Source organism: Argiope bruennichi, chromosome 6 (genome assembly GCF_947563725.1).
Source record: "Argiope bruennichi chromosome 6, qqArgBrue1.1, whole genome shotgun sequence".
Taxonomy (NCBI): domain Eukaryota; kingdom Metazoa; phylum Arthropoda; class Arachnida; order Araneae; family Araneidae; genus Argiope; species Argiope bruennichi.
The window spans coordinates 22,283,915-22,305,057 of NC_079156.1; the positions used below are offsets into that span (position 1 = coordinate 22,283,915).

The 21,143-nt window shown below is 29.1% G+C and overlaps 1 long non-coding RNA gene across 1 annotated transcript in view; it reads right to left on the reverse strand.

Moving 5' to 3' along the window:
* Positions 1-21,143, reverse strand: part of LOC129972533 (uncharacterized) — a 355,512-nt gene that overhangs the window by 196,539 nt on the left and 137,830 nt on the right. The window contains exon 3 of the long non-coding RNA XR_008784871.1: positions 12,451-12,500. This is a non-coding gene — a long non-coding RNA (uncharacterized LOC129972533). The remainder of the gene's footprint in view (positions 1-12,450; positions 12,501-21,143) is intronic.

A 21,143-nucleotide genomic window follows, 5' to 3' on the forward strand; every position in this document is an offset into this window, starting at 1 on the left:
TACGCTTTCGGGCCCAATGAACTTCAGTTATTTTAGCACATTACAAAAAACATTGTATTTAAACGAAAATACATTAAAAATCTCTTGAGTTGTTTACCATCAATTTAAAGGAAAAAATAAAAACCCTAAAGAGTAGCAAGACAGTAGCTTTGAAGCATTTACAAAAAAAAAAAAAAAAAAAAAAAATGAATTTTGCTTTCTTTCTATCAATCCTTTTATCGTCTTTTAAAGTCAAGGAAAGAAATTCCCACCCACGCATTGTTAAGTGTGTAATGGTTTCAAGATATTTGTCTGCGGGAACAATGAAAAACAATACTATCTTTTCAAAGAAAAAATGGCCTGTAAGCGTATCAACGAACGGCATATGAATGGCAAATAATAAGAAAGTAGCGATAAAAAAATAGCCGAGTGGGTGTAAGTCAATTAAATTCCACAAACATAAAAATGAAAAACGATGCTTTATTCCACCATAAATCATGGATAACGAAACAAACACGTAATAGCATTTATGGACTCGAAAAATATAAATAGACGCTTAATCGCTACACTGAAAAACATTAATATCGCTCAACTTAACAAGAGAACTGCTGCGAAACGTTCCAAAGAGAAAATTAACACTCATGTTAGTGCCTCATTTTTTATAGTCTTCCAAAAGAGTATATAAATTATTCAGTACAAATGCCAGATCTTGGTACAAAATAGAAATAGGGTCAAAATTCTTGCAGTTTTCATAACCTTTATTTGGCTTATAACACCACAAAATGTGCCCCAAATAGTCAAATGATCGCCAAAGTCGGGGATTATTAACTTAGTATTCATTGAATACCCATTAAGAATTTTTGCAAATTTCTCCTTCCAGTAATGAGATTAACGACCCGAAGTGTGGCGTTATATATTTCTAACAATATATTTTGAGTCTAATATTGTATATTTAAAAGATTTTTAATGCACTAATTATTTTATAGCATGAAGTAAAATATTTGGTTTCACATTGAAAAGTTGATTTTATAAGATATAAACCAAAGACATCGAAATCTTTGTCATCGAGTTCTAAATAAACATTTTTTTTAAAACTTTGACAATTTGTTTTTATTTGTTTCTGCCTTGGGCATTAAGCCTTAATGATAAGCAGGAAATAACGCAAATATTATATTATAATGATATTTTAATATCTAATTTAATCCAAATTAATTTCCTAAATTTTTTGCCTAATGTGGCCCATGCCGGGGTCATTCTAAAGTGTTCTCTTGTTTCCATATCCCATTCTACGTATGAAGCTGTGAAAAATTACTGCGCAATCAGTTCTACGTATCAAGTGAAAATGATCCGCCCATTGTCCTTGTCAAAGGTCAACACGTGTATTCAATCGCTACGTGGTCGGAAATGCCATATTATATAAGACTAGTGATCATTTGTTTCGCCCCTTCTTTCCTTCCTTCCTTCTGCTTTTGTGCCGCGCTGTGGTAGACGTGCCTTGTCCCCGTCTCTACTAGTAAATAATTATGGGTTCCCCGGAATGGATATTAAAGATAATTAAAAATTCCAAAGCGTCTTCTATGTCTTCAAACCTGCCTTCTACTTCAACCAAAATAAGCACCATACACACACACACATATTATATATATATATATATATATATATATATATACACATACACGAGGAAAACATTTTTTAGAGAAAATGAAAATCAATGGAGATTCGAATTTCTAATCTGAAACGTTGTAGCATGATAATGTTTAGGATTGACAAGTCTGCATATATAAAACTTTTTATAATTCTCTCTTTATTGTAGTAAAAATGAAGAGCACACACACAAAAATGTATCCATTATCTTTGGATTACAAATTTTTACAAACGCAGTAAATAAAACACTAAAAGATATTATAGTAAAAGTCTCTAAAAAGTATAGTAAATGTTTTATAACAATTATAGAAAAGGGTTACATCATAAAACTTGCATCATTCCAATGATGGTAATAAAACTTGCATAATTGGAATGTTGCAAGTTTTATTACCGTTAAAAATGCATCATTCAAATGCATCAATGCTTTTAATTTTAAAGCTGTGAAAAATTATGTTATGTAATGTTAAATGTTAAGAAATTGAGAAAAATCAGTAATCAATAAATCTCTCACTGACCATCGAGACTCGTTTCTCCGAAACATCTTAGTATAAACCCTTATAAATATACTTGCATATTATTAACCGCTTGCGAATGGCGAATAATAGTGAAGACAGAACCTATAAGTGAGATACCATTTTTAAATTTTTTTAGATGATTTATCTCTAAAAGGCTATTTAAAAAACAAAATTTGTAAGAAAAAAAAATTGAGAGAAAAACTAAAATTTTTGTAACAAGATCGCTTACTAAATTTCATTCACTTAAATTAATGCGTTTTTCACAAATAGCATTTACATGCCTGCAAAATTTAAGACCGACTGAACGACTATCTGTTGATAAATTTAGTTTAAAATTGGAAAAGAATCTACATTTATATGCTACAAAATTTCACTTCACTGTGTACAAAATTTCACTTATCAAACTCATTCCGTTTTCGAGTTATATCCTTTCCATGCACGTGAAAGACAGTTAAAACTTACTAGATTTGATTTTAAAAAATTAGATCCATGCTTTAGATATTAAATTTCATTCATAGATAAATTAAATTTTATCTATCTAAATGATACACTGAACTATAACTGTAGTCATATAGAACTCACATAGAGATTCCATTTGTTGCGTTTTTTAGTTATTGTTTTTGCATGTATAGAAAATACAAAGACCGACAGATAAGTCATTCCATTGAGAATTTGGTTCCAAATTTGATGTGGATCTACATTTTGGATACAAAAGCTATGTTTTGAATTTTATCTGTCCATCTTTTTTTTCATTTTCTAGTAATCTTGCTCATCGATACAGTCAGTCACGCAGAGAGTCTTTTTTTTTTTTTTTCGAATAGATGTCTTTCAAAATTTGGCGCAAACCTACATGGTTGGCATAAACAGCCCAGATAATACCAAACTTCATTTATCTAACTCAAAATGCCCGAGTTACCTTATTCTCGGGCAAACAATATAAAGATAAGCAGATATAATTCCAAAAATGTGTTTTTCGTTCTCCGCGAAATCTAAAACATACATAATCGTCACTATCTCGAATTCGATTTTTTTTTTTTTTGACGATTTCAGTGCTTTTCCTTTACAAACTTTGTTTCTGTTTTCTTTTGTTCTTTATATACTTTGTTAAATAAAAATTAAACCACTTCAATAAAAAAAAAACATGTAACCGATAGACAATAAGCGCTTTATGCCTTGAATTTAGAGGACATTTTATTTCTATATCTAGAACATTTATTTCTCATCTACCTCACCCGGAACGTTTTATTTCTCATTCATCATCTAATTAAAGACCTACTCAGAGCTTTCAGACCCCATAAAAGGCATTAAAACCACTAAACATATCTTATGCATATAAGAATAGAATGAAAGAATAATGAAACGCTAGATACTCAAAGCTGCACACTTTATCAAGTGTTTTCTTCTAGAAACTCAAATCTACGGATCATTTACAAAAGTCATAACCATTTACAGTTCTTGAAGGGAAGTTGGAGAGTAAAGCATAAACATGCCATAACAAGTGGTACGTGATCTTGAGGCACTCGCGTTTCGGACTGACAGACATTCTTTGTTAGTGTCAATGGACGAGACCCGGCATCGCGAGTCTCTGATCAATGTGTCTCTTTGTTCATTGGAGGTTGCAAACCAGACACAGGGTAAACACGGTTGCAGTCAAACACTTGACGCCTAGGGGCGTTAAGTTGATTTGTGGGGCTTTTACTGCTTACCGACGCCTATTTAAGAGACGCGCAATTAAGAGGCTGGTTAAGAACTGTCTTCATGGATGCGCCCTTCGAGTACTGAATCAGTGTAAACAAAGAAATAAAACCCATGCTTAGACATTATGTAGAAAGTTATTCAGATTCATATGAAAGAGTGCATTGAGGTCCGCATTGAAAGGAGGCCGCTGAAAAGCGGTATAAGAGTATGATTAGCGTAACTTACGAGCTTGAATGTCAGGAGCTAATTACTGATTCCATTCTCTAACTAACTTCAAAAATTTTAAAGTTAGTAACATTTAAATAGAATATTAAAGTTTTCTTCTTTTCTAAGGAAACTTGCATACAAAAACTAAAATAAATGTAGTTTCTTAATGGAATCTTTGAAATTAGATTATTTTAGCTTCCAATTTTCAGAAAAAAATATTATGATTTGATATGTAAAATTATTATCTTTTTTTCTAGATAAACAAAAGCTTCATTTATAATGATACCCCCCCCCCTAAAAAATAAGAATTCTAAATCAATTTTAATAAAAGCAAGGAAATAAAAAAATATAGATAAAATTTTATTTCATTGAAAATAAAAGTGTTAAGAAGTTTGGATTAATATTTATAAAAGCTAAACACAAATATAATAATAAAAAACACTTTAAAGCAATTAATAAAAAGTAAGCGTAACTGAATCAAACGAAATTGAAATAATTACCGAATTGCTTTTATAAAATACATTTTTCTCTTTTAAATATATAAGATGTTTGACAATTTATAAGTTATCCTTCATTGCTTAGATATTCATCGTTTTCTTGAAATAATAAGATTATCAAATAAAATATAGTTCCAATTATTGTAATAGAAAGTAATAAAATGGTAATTGAAAAATATAATCCATGGCTTTAATTTAGCTAAATAAAAAAATAGTCATTACAACTATAAATCAAATCTTTATAATAATGCTGGATACCAAAGGTTATCTTTAGGCCTTTCAAAAGGATTCACCTAAGATACTCATATTAAGATATTCACAAAAAGATCTAAGATATTCATTAATATATATTCCTATACTACATATCCTAACAAATTGAATCATATTTTATTCCCAAATCAAGTAATATCGATCCTATCAAACCATCAATACACACCACTAAGCATGGAAATTCATAGATGCATATGTTTGTTATATTATCGTTTATGCTTACAGATGTATTTTAATGTCTCAGTAAGAGACGTTATAGGCCCATAAAAATATATAGAGCTGTATCTTTCAATATCTAAATGCATAATGTCTTACACCTAGCTGTACTATCTAATTTTCAATCTTCATAATAGCCCTTACAGATAAACTGACAGAGGTCATCCAACGTGCATTATATTAATACTTTTATTGCTTAATAATATTTGTAGAATTTTTTTTAAACTTTTTTTGAAAAATTGCTCAAAATCTCAGGGTGGATCAAAATTTCAGTTCTATCACCGGAACATAACAATATTTGTAGCTGGATACGTGTTTTTGCAATATGTTTTAAAAGCTAAGCCCAACAGAGACAATGTACAAGCAAAAAGGCAAGTTAGCATTTTATTGTTCAATTTAATATCCATCGCACATTTTAAATAGAAACGTGTATGAACTTATAAGTAGAAACTAAAAAAAAAGAATATTTTTATAAAATTTGCTGAATATTGTTTTTTTTTTAAATAAAAGATTACAGAAAAATGGTACAAAAAATTTAATATCGCAAAAAAACAAACAAAAAACTGCATTCTTTAGTTTAAAAGTAATGTAAAAATGATCTTTGTGTATTAATATGTCAAAAAGTATTGGAGAAAAGGTTTAAATAAAAAAAACCTTACAGATTAAGTTACATTTCGAAAATGTATCTTAGTATCACAATTAAAAATAGTTATTATTATCCAAAATATTATAGCTCGAAGTCAATTGGTCTATCCTATAGAATATTTTGAGCAATATCGCATTTCACTTCACTTTACTATAAGTATCTATTTCTAATAATTATATTAAATCGCCAAGTATTTCATTCATTTAACTTTTGCAAGCAATGTTTACAAACTCATTTTCATAATTAGGGAATATTTGTAAAATTGCACAACATTGGCTTATAATTGCAATTTTAAAAGATACCTTATATATATCGGATATTACTAATATATCTTTCACAATTGTACAGTAATAACAAAAATATAATGAAAATTGACACTTAAACGTATAAGGAAAGCAGATACAACCATCATAATATAATGCTACCTGTTTCAACACAATCAAGGCAATATCCCCAGCTAAAAAAGGAAATATGTATGACTTCTAATTATTAACTACAGCCTTTGAAATTTTAATTGCACGAATCATCAGGCTCCAATTGAATGCTGCTGAACGGATATTTTAAAGAGCACATTTCAAATTGATTTAAGAACTATTTCGGAAGGAATTTAGAGAAAATGTATGAAACGTGGCTCATTCCCAATTTATTAATTAACGTAATTAAAATTATGTCGTAACGTATGAATACTTCAAAGTCGAAGTGAAATTATTTTTCAGACGGACACATATTTAAAATTTGGCGCATCCATTTCGTATGATGTTTAGGGTTCTTAATAATTAAATAAGTGTGGCAATACAGGAGACTTTCGTCATGAAAGTGTAATTAATTAGTTACAAAAGCGGAATTGATCTAAATGTCATTGGAAATTGCATTTTAACAATTTATTTTATCTCTGTACAAAATTATAATTAGCTTAAGAGTCCTGACTGGGTTTCTGGAACTTCGTCAGAAATTTCCAGTTATTGCGACAGTTAAAGAATTCTTGATCGGTTGGTTTAGTTAAATCAAACAGTGCAAAAGTAAAAGCTACTCATGCTGTTTCAAGCATATGGTGAGATGGGAACTTGAACTGAACCTATAAAGACTGCGACATTGAATATTTTAGCTTGAATAATAAATGGAAGCATGGACAATTTATAAACATTTCTGATGCTTAAAAAGTACTATCATTTTTGCGTCATACTTTTATTTCCATTATTACCGATAAAAGAATTATTCTTTGATCGTTTAAGTTAGATTAAATTGCTCAAGAGTAAAGAAACACTCATGCTGCCCCAAGCTTTTGAACATAACTAACATAGAAGGACATTGGAAGTACTGATTTGAATTACAATGCTAATCAGAAGATATTGATTATACGAAAGAAAAAATATTACTTCTTTTGAAAGCTGCAAAATGTTGAAAGAAATGATTGCATAACGTATAGATATATTCTAGAATCAGTATGTATAATTGTCATGCGCCATCTGTAACGCTGAACGGAGCTTGAAAATGCTCCCTCGAGTGAGAAATCCCAGCTTCTAGTTTGACATATAGCAACACAGAATTATGCCTTTTTGTTATGTATGCGAATTGAATTAAACTAAACATGAATAACAATTAGTTATGGGATCATCAAATTCAAATTTTTATATTTTTCATGCTTCTTCTTGCGTACAGCCGACCATCCCACCACCACTGAACGTAGAAGTATCGACAGGATTATATGCTGTATGCTGGATTGCATAAAGCATGGCAACAATGAACTAAAGTCTGCAATTTTTTATGCTCATTCAGTATATTCTCATTTAAAGGAATGAAGTTATTTATATTTTCTTTCAACATTTTTTTTTTTTAATTTTCTATTTGGCAAAGCATTTTTTTTTTCTTTTACTAGATCACTTTTTGTTAGGATTCGTTTTTAATTATCGGTTTTGATCTTAGTCCTCGTAAAATTTTATATAATTCCGGAATTTGTTTGTTTACTTTTATTATGAATGTACTTTTACATCTAAATTAGAGATTTTGAGCAATAAATTTATTTATTCTATATTAATTAGGTCCGAAATATTGCCAACAGAATACCAACCCGTCTAGAAGAGCACATTTTCTAGTGGCTAAAATAGACATTTTCTTAAAAACAGGAAGTTTTTGCCTTTTAGCCTACTTCTATAATCAGTTTTTTAACGTTGCATTTTGATGCTGTCATTTTCGCACTGTCCAAAATTAACAAGCTATTTCAGGAAATAATTTTGACTTCTAATGATGCATTTATTAAATTTGACAATCTGATGCGTCTCTTAAAAAATCGCAGCTACGAAGAAAACAAATTCCTGAATAGAAACATTCGACTAAGAAATTTGGAACAAACCTATTTTCAACACAATTTATTCAATAGTCCTTAACGGAAGCAAATTAAAAATAAAAATTATTACTTGGTTTCAAATCTCAATAAAAAAACTGTCATTTCCTTAAATAATTTATTTTAGAATTAAAAATACTTGGTTTTAATGATAAAAGAAATGAGATGAGAAACTAAATATTGGATAGAATAGCTGTTGCAATCCATTTATCACTTCCAAACAATATATTACTTAAGAAACGTTATGAAACGGATGGGAATTTCATAAAATTCGTTTACTACCGTTTTATAACAGTATTAAGTTTTTATCTGTCAGTTTTCCAGCTGCATCGTAACGACACCTTTTACGACCTCCAGACATTTTTAAATCACACTCCATCAAAGTTATATACAGTAGCTTTTACCATTTATCGTATTCGTTCTAACAAGCAGAGACAACATGTTAACTTTATAATTTCTTTCTTTTTTTCTTCGCCTTTATTTGTTGATGACGAGGTTTTAAGACAATCTATTCCAAATTTTATTATGCGCCAGGGACATGTAGTTTAGGAAATAAAATTTAGAGAGGGAGGGTGAAAATATAACTGCAATCCTTTTTGCTCCGAGAAAGATTCCAGTAAAATTCCAAAATTATAAATGAAGAATGATGTCATAATATTTTTGGTAATGTTAAAATTTATTATGTGTAAGTAACACGCTTATCATAAAGTTCACCAAAGCATTTACAAAAAGAGAAAATAAGCAATCTTTTTATCTTAAGCTATGACTTAATAATAGTAGCTATAAATATTATTACGGAAATTGTCCCTTGAACAAATCAGGAAATATCCAAGAAAAACATAGCACTACTTTAAGAATCTAATAATACAAATACTTTGTTGCAAATTGTTAATTAGATTGCATCAGTAGCACTCAGCGACCACTGTCTTCTAGATCTACAAAATCATCTCGAAAGAGAAAATTCAATCATTGTAACATCGCCTTATATTGTAAAGTCTCGATCCAATAAAAGGTAGCGTTATGATCAAATTCTTTATTTACAGCTTTATTTACATAAATTTACAGTTCATCATCTAGGTTAAATGACTTCTAGGTTAAATGATTTTTATTCGACACAACAAGGATAGTTCCTCGAATACTTCGGAGAAACCTCTTAAGAAAACAGCTAGCCGACTCGTAGCGTTCTCGCAAACAGCTCTAGGATCCACCGAATCTTTTCTGGTGGAATTCTAGTCGGACACTCCGCTTTCTGCCTCAGTGTCCACGATTCCTCTCTTCCAATCTCCTCGCACTTTTATCCTGTTCCCACCCTCATTCATATCGGACAATTTTCCCGGTTATCCAATAATCGTTCAGCAACAACTTCACTGGTCTACCGTCGACCGTGGAAATGCGTTGGGGAGCCACCCTCCACAATGTAAAGAATGCAGGTTTACATCTGTTTCAAATACAATGCAGGTGGGGTCCCTTATCTGGACTCGCACTAATTGCCCAGATGTCCTTACTTTAAAGGAGTTGACCACCTGGCACTTCTGGAAGCACTTACACTGCGGTAGGGCGTCACCATTGCTGATATTGCTGTCTGGATGCTAATTATGGAGCGTGGGAAAAGAAACGTCACCATGGTCAAACAGGGAAGAAGCTGAATCATTACAATATAATCTCCTGAAAAGGAAAGATGCTACTTGAAAGTTTCTAGATTTTAATTCCTTATTGAGATAGTGTTACAATCCTTGCATTCAACAAACTTGTCATTGGTGTCGCCAAAAGGTTGTGAAATCAGCGGGCATTAAAAACACACATTCAGTATCCGTTAAGAATTTTTATAAAAAATAGTTGCAATAACAAACACAAAAGTTCCCCACTAATGGAAACTGTTATACAGTAAATTCAGTAAAAGAAAATTGTTCATTACTTAAAGTGTGCTATTCGCATTGAATAAAATTAAAAGTTTAAAAAGGCAAAACAGCACAGTTTCACAAAAAAACATCGTTACTAGCCTATGTTGCATCGTGCGTGTGCATGTGTGTGTGCTTAATGACATGAAAGTTGCCTTATTAGCAACAATATAAATGAGAGTAAATGGAACAATTTTGCTTCCGCGACAACTTTGACAGGTTATGAAAAATTATCTTTGATTTTCTACTAAGTTTCTGAAAGAAGTAATAAAGATGCCAATGATTTCATTATACAGAGAAGATAATTGATTATCAATGTTATGCATGGTTTAAGTTTTATAAATGGTTTGAAAGTTTTAATCAGAGTGGATTTGATACTCAACATAAGTTAATCGAAAAGCAAATTCATGCAAGCATATGTAAAAAAATATTAACCGTGCTTGAATCGACATATAATTAGAGACGTAAATCCTTTTTAGTTTTAAATTTTATTTTACATTTCAGTATAATAATATAACTCGGCAAAGTGGTACTTGAAATATGGTAATCTGGAAGGAATAGGACATCTTTCGGCTATCCAGATTTTTTTATTTTTCACTCATTCTAGAAATTCTAGAATTTTGTATTTTTCTATGATTCTAGAAATTCTCAAATTCTAGAATTTTGTATTTTTCTATGATTCTAGAATTTTTATTCTGAAAATTTTCAATTTCTAGAAATTTGGGTATTTTTTTTTTTTTCTCTTTCTAGAATTTTCCTAAATTTGTGTTTTTCTCAAACAAGAAACGTGTAAAATCTTATAATAAAAAAAGACGAGATCCTTTTAAATAAGTCCTTACTATTATTAACTTAATGGTCATACCAAATGAAAATATACATATTTCGCATCTGTTTATTCATACAACTGTTTTATTATTGCATTATGAATTTGTATTTCATCAAATACCTTCACACAATCTACTATATACTTTTCTTTTACCAATTCATTATCAAGGAGTCATCATTTATCAATATTTCGGTTTACAACCATATGTTCAATTCTAAAGCAATTTCATGTTGAATTTTGTCTCAGTATACATTATCTAAAACGTTTGTAAAAGACTTTTTGAGATACCTTGCGCTTTTAAACAGAAACGTTTTAAGTTACACTAATAGATGCATGTAATAAAACCTACATAATTGTGATAGAATTTGCAAAATTTCTTGTACCTAATTCGTCATGAACAACGAATAGATGCAATCACAATCAAGCTATCAAGTCTTCTTACGGTACACTGCTAGTACACCGGTTGAAGTATAATAAACTGATTATTAAAATACAATTCCCAATTCTAGCGCATATATCATTTTATTAATAACAATTATTTGACAAATTTTTTGAAAACGCTAACTAAGAAAACAATAAATGGACAATTTCCCCTCCCTTTTTGCATTTTTGACAAAGTTCAGAAACGATTATATCATCAGATATTTTTTTAAACTGCAAAAGAAAGTCTTTGATCCAATGTATTATTATTTTTCTTGCAATCAGCTCAAATTAAATTATTAAAAATATCGAGTGTATTATAAAAATACAATACACGTTTTAATATGCGATTATTAATATCAGAGCAATTATGATCAGTAAAAGAAAAAAAAAATATTTTTTAGAAGATTTTTAATTTTTTCAGACTAAACAGAGTACTGTGTTTTACAAAAATGAGAGAAAAAAATAAGTTATTTCTAATTAGAAATAAATCAATATACAAATTCAGAGTTTTATATGCTGTATGAAATAATTATAACAGAACATTTAAGACTGAGAAAGAAATATGAAATTAATAAAGCAATGTTTAAAAAAAGATTAGATTAAAATAAAAATAAAAACTTTAAAAAATTACACAGAAAAATACACTTAAGATAACTTACCTTAAATTTTATTTTTAGTAGTTTTACAACTTAAGCATGATCCAGTAATTAAGAAAATCTGAAATTTCTGGATAATAAACTTCATGCCATTTATTTTAAGAAACATAATTCTTAATGAAAAATAATGCTAACTTGTTCTTTATAACCCACCTTGTTTCTCTCAAAACTTGAATCATTTTTTTTCTCTTCTTCTAGAGAAATCCTTTACTAAAGAATTAAAAATGTTGCAATTTCGCATATTCATTATGGTTTATGTGATTCATAATTAAACAAAAATATCTTGAGTACAGAAAGGAGAAATATTCAGGATAATTAACCAAGTAAAAACGGGAAAAGAAATGCACTCGGCAATTAGTGGAAGTTTTATTAAAATGGTTGTACAGGTATCCATATTAAATGTTTTTCTTAAAAATATTAAAACAAATTTTTTTAGTTTCTAAATGAGTTTAATTACATAACCAACTATAATTATGTCATGTAACTGAACCATGTGTCCTCGAGTTTGCTTCTCTGAAAATTATGATTTCCACCTAAAAGAGTTTTCTTTAAAAATTAAGGAACTAAAAGAAAAAGAACGGAAGAAATTTCACTGCTAATGCTAAGAAAAAGATAAAAAAAAGGAAAAACTTACCCGTGCTTTTAATGGAAAACCCTTGAAATAATTAAAGCAAAATAAGAAATCTGAAAGAAGAAAATGATAAATATGTATTAAAATGTAAATAAAAAATTATTAAAATTTTAAAATATATTCTAACATTTACACAAGCAATTTGCTCACACTAATCATAATATCTGCTCTTATTAACTTTTTTAGTAGTACGAATTTAAAAATTTTTTTAATCAAATCATTAATTTATATGAAATTTAATTTTATATTGAGTGAATCCTTTTTATTATCTGTGAATCATTTTTAGCAAGTAATTCTCAGCTTTAAAAATATTAAAACAAATGTCAGAAATTCTTGAAGTCGTAACTTTGACGCACTGAATTTTTAAAAAAATATGTTTCGAGAAAAAAAAAACTGTCTTTGTACCATAAGAGATCCAGTTAGATTCATTGTTAAAATATTTTAGAAATTTTTAATATTTAAAAACTATACACATAATGAATTTCTGCAGCCAGGAAAATATTTTTATTAATATACTAATATTAATAAACTAAAATTGAAAAATAAATCAATTTTTTATGACACAAATGTTCCTAATTCTCTTAATGTGCTGGACAAATTTCAATGTTACAATTTTTTTAATTAAAGAAATGCAGTTAATTTCTTGCTATTTTTTTTATCTCGGCAAAATATGTAACATCATTTCCTTCAAAAAATTGGACGAAATAATTGAGAAATTACATATTATTTCCTCTTAAGCCTTCTATTGTGTAATTAGCACAAACAGCTTTTCCTTATGACCCTTTGTTAAGCTCTGAAGTGCCAAATAAAATATAAAAGAAAGTTTATGTCTAGTAAAACAAATGTATATTCTATTCGATTAGATCAAAACTTCTTCATAATGTTTGAAGGCAAATCTTTTACAAGATCAGCAAGCGTTCTTGTCTATAAGACAGAAAAATATTTTATACAGCAGTTGCAAAATGAATTGTCAGTTACGTATTACATTAAAAAAATACATTTCCTGAATTTTTCTTTTGACTCTTATTTAATAACTAAAATAATTGAATAAAGCATTTTGTGGTAATAAGATAAATCTTAAACAGTTATATAGGAAATAGGTCATTTCTGAAATGGATAAGTGGTTTATTTATTGTAAAAATAATTTCATAATAAGATTTATTTCACTCCATACAATTTTAGTTTCTGAAATATGAAGCGTACAAACAAAAAATATTGAAATCGTTAACAGATTCGGTCTCGATATTTTGATAAATTACCTCGTTTCAACCCTCCTTGAGATCGAAAGACATATTTTTTTAGAAAATGTCTGTCTGCCTGTGACAAAGAAAATGAAAAAAGCTTAGAGGTAGACGGATGAAATTTGGTGTACGGTTTCTACACCCAATTTGTAGATTTCTATCAATTTTGATCAAGTCAGATTCATTCAGAGGTTTCTGATGCACTAGTATTTTTTGTCCATTATTGCTTAAACTTAACTTAACTATTGCTTAAACTTAACTAGTAGTTCTTTACTCTTTCTTGCTTCTTTCTTCCTCAAAGCGCTTGTATTAGCAATATCAATATTACCTATAGCCATTTTCCTGTTAGAGTGTTTAGAACCTTTTATTCCATAACTGGCACTTTTTTCCTTTTATGCAAGTTAGCAATACCAAATAAACGTCTAGCTTCTTCTCTAAATTCTGTGAGGTTGGAATCAAACTTATCTGAATATTTTCTAGACTTTAATAAATTACTGTATTTGGCATGATAAGCTTTTATCATTTGTTGAAATTCTTTTGCTAGAAGCAACGGAAATAGAAGCGCTTGACCATATTTGATCTATTATGGGAACTAAAGTGTCACATATTGCGCCCTTGTTTTTCATCATAGAAGCTATTGCCCTTACAGAAGGATCCTTCTCTGAAGCAATTTTGAAGTTATGTCTATTACAACAGTAGCACTAGATTTGTCAGTCGTGTGTTCAACTTCAAGCATCACTAAATTTCCCAAAAATAGAACACTCCTATAATTGTCTTGTCTTCACTAATTTAGACTGAGCCATTTTTAGTCATAACAAAGTATACAATCACACAAACTAACAAATCAGTTACACAATAGACGGTGTGGAGACGCTAACTCCACTGAAATCGGCAAAGATACTGATTTAAAACCAGTTTTGTCCTTGTCACGGGAAGCAAACAAATCTGCCCCTTTTATCAACAACAACCGCTCCGGCGGCGACTCAGTGCCATGCCAGTGCAATAGTAAAACTGTTTTTGTACTTTTATTCATTTAGTAACCCATATAGTTTTATTCATATAGTTAAAGCTTTTTATTTCATAATCAAGGCACGCAAAAAAAAAAAAAAATCCTTAAAAAGGTGCTAAAAGAGTAGTTTTATGAAACTGTAACGTCCTTGCGGCACCTCAAGATGCATTCTAATATTTTTTTAATAATTATTTTTATTTTATCTATACCAAAATGCAACTTTTCCGCTCTATTACAATTTAAAAATCAAAAGTTGATTATTTCGTAAAAAAAAAAACCCTTAAAAATATAGCAAAAATTTCAATTCTATGAAACTTTAATGTCTTTGCAGCACACCTCAAGATATACACCAATATTTTTCATATTTATAATTTATTTTATCTACACCAAAAGGCCAATTTCCCGCGCTGTTACAAATTAAAAACCAAAAATTGATTTTTTCGTTCCACCCTATTGGACAGTCTATTAAAATATGTAATTGTAATTATATTTTTGAGGATTATAAAGAATTGAATTTATAGTATTTTTATTTAATAGAATAAATTCTCCTGAAAAATATGAATGAAACATGATTAAAACTTTTCAAGTTCGCTTCAGGAGTTATATTAAATTTCAGTTCCCTGACCATTGGTCAAAAAATCCTTACAGATAGGATTAAATTTCTTCGCGACATCTTACAAAATCAAAATATCTGAAGAAAATTTTTTTCTTCAAATAATACTTTAAATTCTATAGAAATGTAGACTCATTTCTGACATTTTACTAAAAACTTTTTAACTCTTCTCGTTTCCTACAAATCACAGCTAAATGTTAAAGAAAAGTTCCATTTATTGTGTCTGCAGAAATTGTTTCCGATTTTTATTGAAGTTGACTCTTTTTCTTTTACTGAACAGTTCTTGGTTACCTTAACTTCTCTTAAATGGATCGGTTAGCGTAGTTTTATTGCGTTAGTAAATAGTTTGCGTTTTTCTTTCTTTCCTGAACTAGTTATAACCCTTATTTAGAAGAACGGTGTTACTTTATTTTTCAAAGATAAAAAAAAAAAAAAAAGCATGCTCAAATGTGCCACATTCGTAAAATTTAATTTTTTTTTTTACATATTAGATTTTAATACATTGAATTTTAATGCAGTAAATGCAAAAGATAAAATTTTCAATGTTTCTTAAATATATCTTTTTCCATATATAATAGATTTTAATTCATTGCATTTAATTCAATGTTTCAGTTAGCGTAGTTTTGCTGCGTTAGTTAAATAGTCTGAATTAATTTGCGTATTTTTTCGCGCATTTAATTCAATAAAATCATAAAATGAAATTTGTAAAATTTATTAAATTATTTTTTCATACATATTAGATTTTAGCTCATTGCATTTAGCGCAATAAATGCAAAATATGGAAAAGTTAAAATGTTGTATACATTATTCGTTTGATTCGAAGAAACGAAATTTAAAAATGGTAGAAATCATCCTGCTTCAATTCATCATCTATAAAATATGAAACATAAATAAAGTATAAATATAAATAAGTTATGCAAAAAGATGATTAATTATGCAAAATTTTCCAGGTAAACATAAGAATCCATGCGATTATGTGATAGTGAGACACATAAATCTTAATTATGTCACTAATATTCAATAAAGTTGCTTGCCATTACTTTGGAATATCCCATCAATAAATCAACAATTGTATTTTGCTTGTTAGCAAGTTCGCTTCGGTAACAGCAAATGTGGAAAGAGCACTAAGTGAGGAATTCATTGCAAGAAAGGACAAGGCACATATCATTAATCTTATTTTAAACATAGGTAGCTGCATTAAAAAGTGAATTTTGACAAAAATATTGAACACTTTTTATTTCGAATAGTTTTTAAAAAAAAGAAATCGTTTGAATTTTGTTTTTTCTTTCATTCATATTTTGGGCAGCCATATTTATTTTTAAAAATTTAAGTAACTGCCCCCAAATATTAAATTTAAATTGCTGTCTAATTTAAAAACCAAACATCTGAATTTTGTTTCTACTTTCATATGTCATTTAGGTACTAAAATTCTTTTTTAAAATTTGCATAAAATACGTTTTAATGATATTATATATCTTCAAAGGGTATTATCTGAAATGTTAAAGACATGCATTTTGCTTAAATTTGATATAATGGTTTCTTGTTATGTACTACAATTCTTAAATTCAGTTTCTGAATTGCAGACTAAGCTATCTGTTTATTTCAAAAGATTTTACTGTTGTTTTAAGAGAAACAATTGCAAATTTCATGTTATTTAGCAATCGAAAACAAGCATTTAGAGAGTGCGAAAAAATACGAAATACAGCTTAATTCATAATTCTGGTGCTATGTTATTACCATTGTTGTTACCTTTTCTTATCTTCAAAATTTTGAGCAAATCTTTTGACAAAAACTAGTAAATTGGAAGAGTTTTGGCTTATGCTAGTTCCTATTTTAGTCAAAAAGAACTTTTTTTTTTCAATTTCAAAGTATGTTTGACTTTTAATTGATGATTCTTTTCCTCCAGGTATTTTTACAAATTATTTTATGCAAAAATTCGGAAATTTAAAGATTTTTTTAACATACTTCAAAAATTTATACCGAATACACTCATATTCCTTAATAAAACCTTATCCACGGTATATAAGATTGAAAATTCTGATCGCCACGTTGGAGGTGATCAAAGTTTACAACTTTAGCATCCAATTTATATTCGAATTTCAGACTAACTTCAGAGTAAACTTAGATATTCTTGCTATAACTTTCGTTATGTTTGTGCAGTGAAATTGATGTGATGTAACTATAAATAGATTCACACGTCTTTTAATGTTGTTACAGGTTTCTAAAATTACCAGATCATAGATAGAATGTTTGAGCTCCAAATTCGATTTCACTCAGATGTGAAATTCAAACATAAAAATATAACTATCTAGAAGTTTAGGAAGAAAAATTATTACTAATATGCTCCTGGATTGCTTGTTATATTGCATTTGAACGGTTTGCATATTCTTAACAAATTTCCTCAAATAATATGTTCCTCTCCCGTGTAACAATAAACTACTTGATAAATAATTTTGTAATGCAGATTGGGGAATAATTGTTTTGTTAATGAGATAAATCTTTTTTAAAAATATTGAAAATCTACAAATATAGAGGAGTCAAATTGGAAGTGAAATGATACTGAGCAATTTATATAAAAGCCATGCGCATGTTCTTTTCTTTGAAAAGGTTTGGCGTCACATTTCATTCCACAAATTGCACAAAAAAAGGAAACACTCCAAGTTTCATTTATAAATGTATTGCATATCTAGAAAATTGTGTCCACCTCTATAGTAATTTGCCCAAATAATTTGTTACCACCCTGTATATGTGATCCTGGTCGAGGTTTATAGCGATTAATCCTTGGCTTGCAGTTAATAATACTCAAAAATCGAATTTTTTTTAGGCCAGTTTTTCTCAACAAACTGAAACAAAAATTTGACACAATGCTACACTCACAAAATTTCATACGAAATCTGATATATTTAAGTCACTGTGTCCCTGAGTTACCACGCTTTAATGTTTCTGAAACTACAGACAGACAGACGTTGACAGATTAGGTTCGCATTTTGCAACCAATTTTATTCCTCTGACTGCCTTCATTTTGTTGTTATTGTGTTAAGTTATTCCGGATAACACACTTATAAAGTTTGCTCAAAATTTTATAGAAATCTACAAATTTGGTGTAAAGGCCATATGCCACATTTCATCCATCTAATTCAAAAAGGTTTTGATCTATCCTTAACAGACAGACGGACGGACAAACATTTTCGAAAAACGTGTTTTTTGAACTCGGGGAAATTAAAAAGGTAAAGGTTTGAAAACCTCCCGAGTTCGAATTTTTTGTTGATTACGTAACTTTTTCTACACTTTGGATATGAGAAAGTAAGAAACGATGTTCCTTCTTTTCCGGGTGCTGCTTTTTAATCTTTAAAATATTTTTTTACCTATGATTATGATTATTGCTGATTTAATTTAAAATTCCTCAAATTAATTTCTAGATATGTTCTATTTTCATCAGGAACCTATAATTGTACAAAATTTCAAAATTGCACTTCATGAGAAATTAAGAAAATTACGTATACTAACTAAGTATAGAAATTAACAAGTTTGCAGGGGATATTGCTTGTGATTTATTTTAATTAGAGCTATTATGCATAACTTCCCTTAAGAAGTATTTTTAGATATCGCATTATAATGAAGAGTACATACATGTTTTATAATTATGACTTTAATTTTATTTTACAAATAAAACTCCTTTCTGGTTATTACTTACATTATTATTTCCTACATCATCGAGTCCCTCGACATGATTTATTTTTGCCAAGATAATCACCCTTTTAATTGAACGTTGTCTTTTGGGGTGCTGCACAATTACTTTCTTCTTCCTTGCATCAATGCACAAATAAATAGAATATTTCTTTACTATCTTTCAACAATTAAACAAAAATTTCCGATAAAATCTCCATCTTTACTACTAATAAAGATTGACTGTATATGTACATGTTAACCAGATCGTTTGACTTAGAGCTATGAAACTTAGAAGCACATGCATACTTTTAGAAAATTGGAATGTGGACACCAGATCAATTTTTTTGAAAATTTAATAACTTTATTTAATTAAAAATAAAACTGAATGTTGGGTTTTTCCACGATAATTTCCTATAATATTTCAGCATTCAAATAATTTTTAAATCAGCTAAAAACTCAAAAAATTATCCTTTTAATGAGATCAATTTAACCATTTTGAAAGTTTTCTTAATTACTAAATTAAACTTACTATCCTGAGGTTCAAACTGTTTTCCTTCCTTCATCAAATTCATAATCGAGTGATTTTCTTCCGTTGTTAAAAACTAAGGAAGAGGAATTCCGTTAATAACTGAGTAATTTATCAAGCGATTGTAAAATGAATTTAAGTATCTTGAAAATCAGAAAATAGATTAACCGGATATCTTCTTTTTAATGAAATTATAATGCCATCAGATTGGTATCCATTAGAAACGTTTATATACATAATGAACGGAAACATGAAAAAGACAATTAAAATAGCACGGCTTTAATTTATGACAATTTGGTGAAATTGTTGATATGAAGTTATATCAATGCACACTTATCTGAAATCATATATAACCAATATCCCCGGCGAACCAGCTGGTTGCCAAAGGCGACTAGCATTTAGTAAAACAAAATAAATTGTTTGAATTTCTTCGTATCAAAGAAAAAATGTTTTTTGGAAAAAATGCAAAAATATCAAAATAGTGTCGAAATTTAGAAAATATTTGAATAATTGAATAGGTATCATGAAAACGAAGAATTTTTATTAAACAAAATCATGTAAAAATCATTTCCATCGTAGTTTTAGATCAAACTGTCTGGACTTCAGAGTGGCCGCACACACAGATTCTGCTTATTTAAAAATATTTTCATTGAAATGCGACATTTGATGAAAAGCGATCCAATAATTTCACAAAATTATAAAAAAAATGCAGGGCGATTCCTATTAAATGGAACAAAAATAAAAAGGTTCTTATGAACGGTGTAGTTAATTCACGTTAATAAATAAAATTTACCGTGAAACTTCTATTATCCAAGTTTCTATAATCTAATTTGTTCTATCTGTGCCCCTCCGGTAACACGGTAAATATGGTGCCTTCTGTTTCTACCACACTCATCATATAAAATCTCGCATCACGTGATTTAGCATCTGTTACATAACCATTGTTAGAGGTTCATTCAGTTTTGCACTAGTACGATGCATTGAGTTTTCGAGATTTCGTGAAAATGTTTTACGATTTTTTTTTTCAACCACTTCGTTTTTTCCGGTAATTCGTCTTAGGCTTGTTTACTTACATATGTACCCCGTGTTCTGAAACCTACTTTACTCACCGGTCGATGTTCTGACGATGCGATGGTAGTTATTTGCCAAATAATGCGCAAAAATTTCTTTGAACGACGACTAACGAAGGTGTTTTGGCACATTCGAGAACATAGAATGTTTTCTCTTGCATAGATGACGCTGTTTTGATAATGACAGTAACGCAAGCTTTCTTCCAGCTGCCTCTAGCGACCATTTCGTTTTGGTGTGTCTGATAAAGCACTTTTAATTTTAGTTTCAGAATAAATTCGTTTCGGCAAAATAAATCAACTATAGAAAACCTACCACACTATTCTATTTATCCCATTCAATATGAATTATCCTGCATAATTATTATTTTTCAATTATTATGTTATCACACCTTTTTAACTACTAGTTCCGAATATCACATATATATATACCCCAATATTTCTTGATCTATCGCCAGTTAGTGGCCTAGTCTACATATTATCTGTACATTATAAAAATGTTTACTTGAAGTTTTAGCATATAAAGATATGCTCGCCTAGACGGGTCGTTATCATTTTCACAACGTCTCGA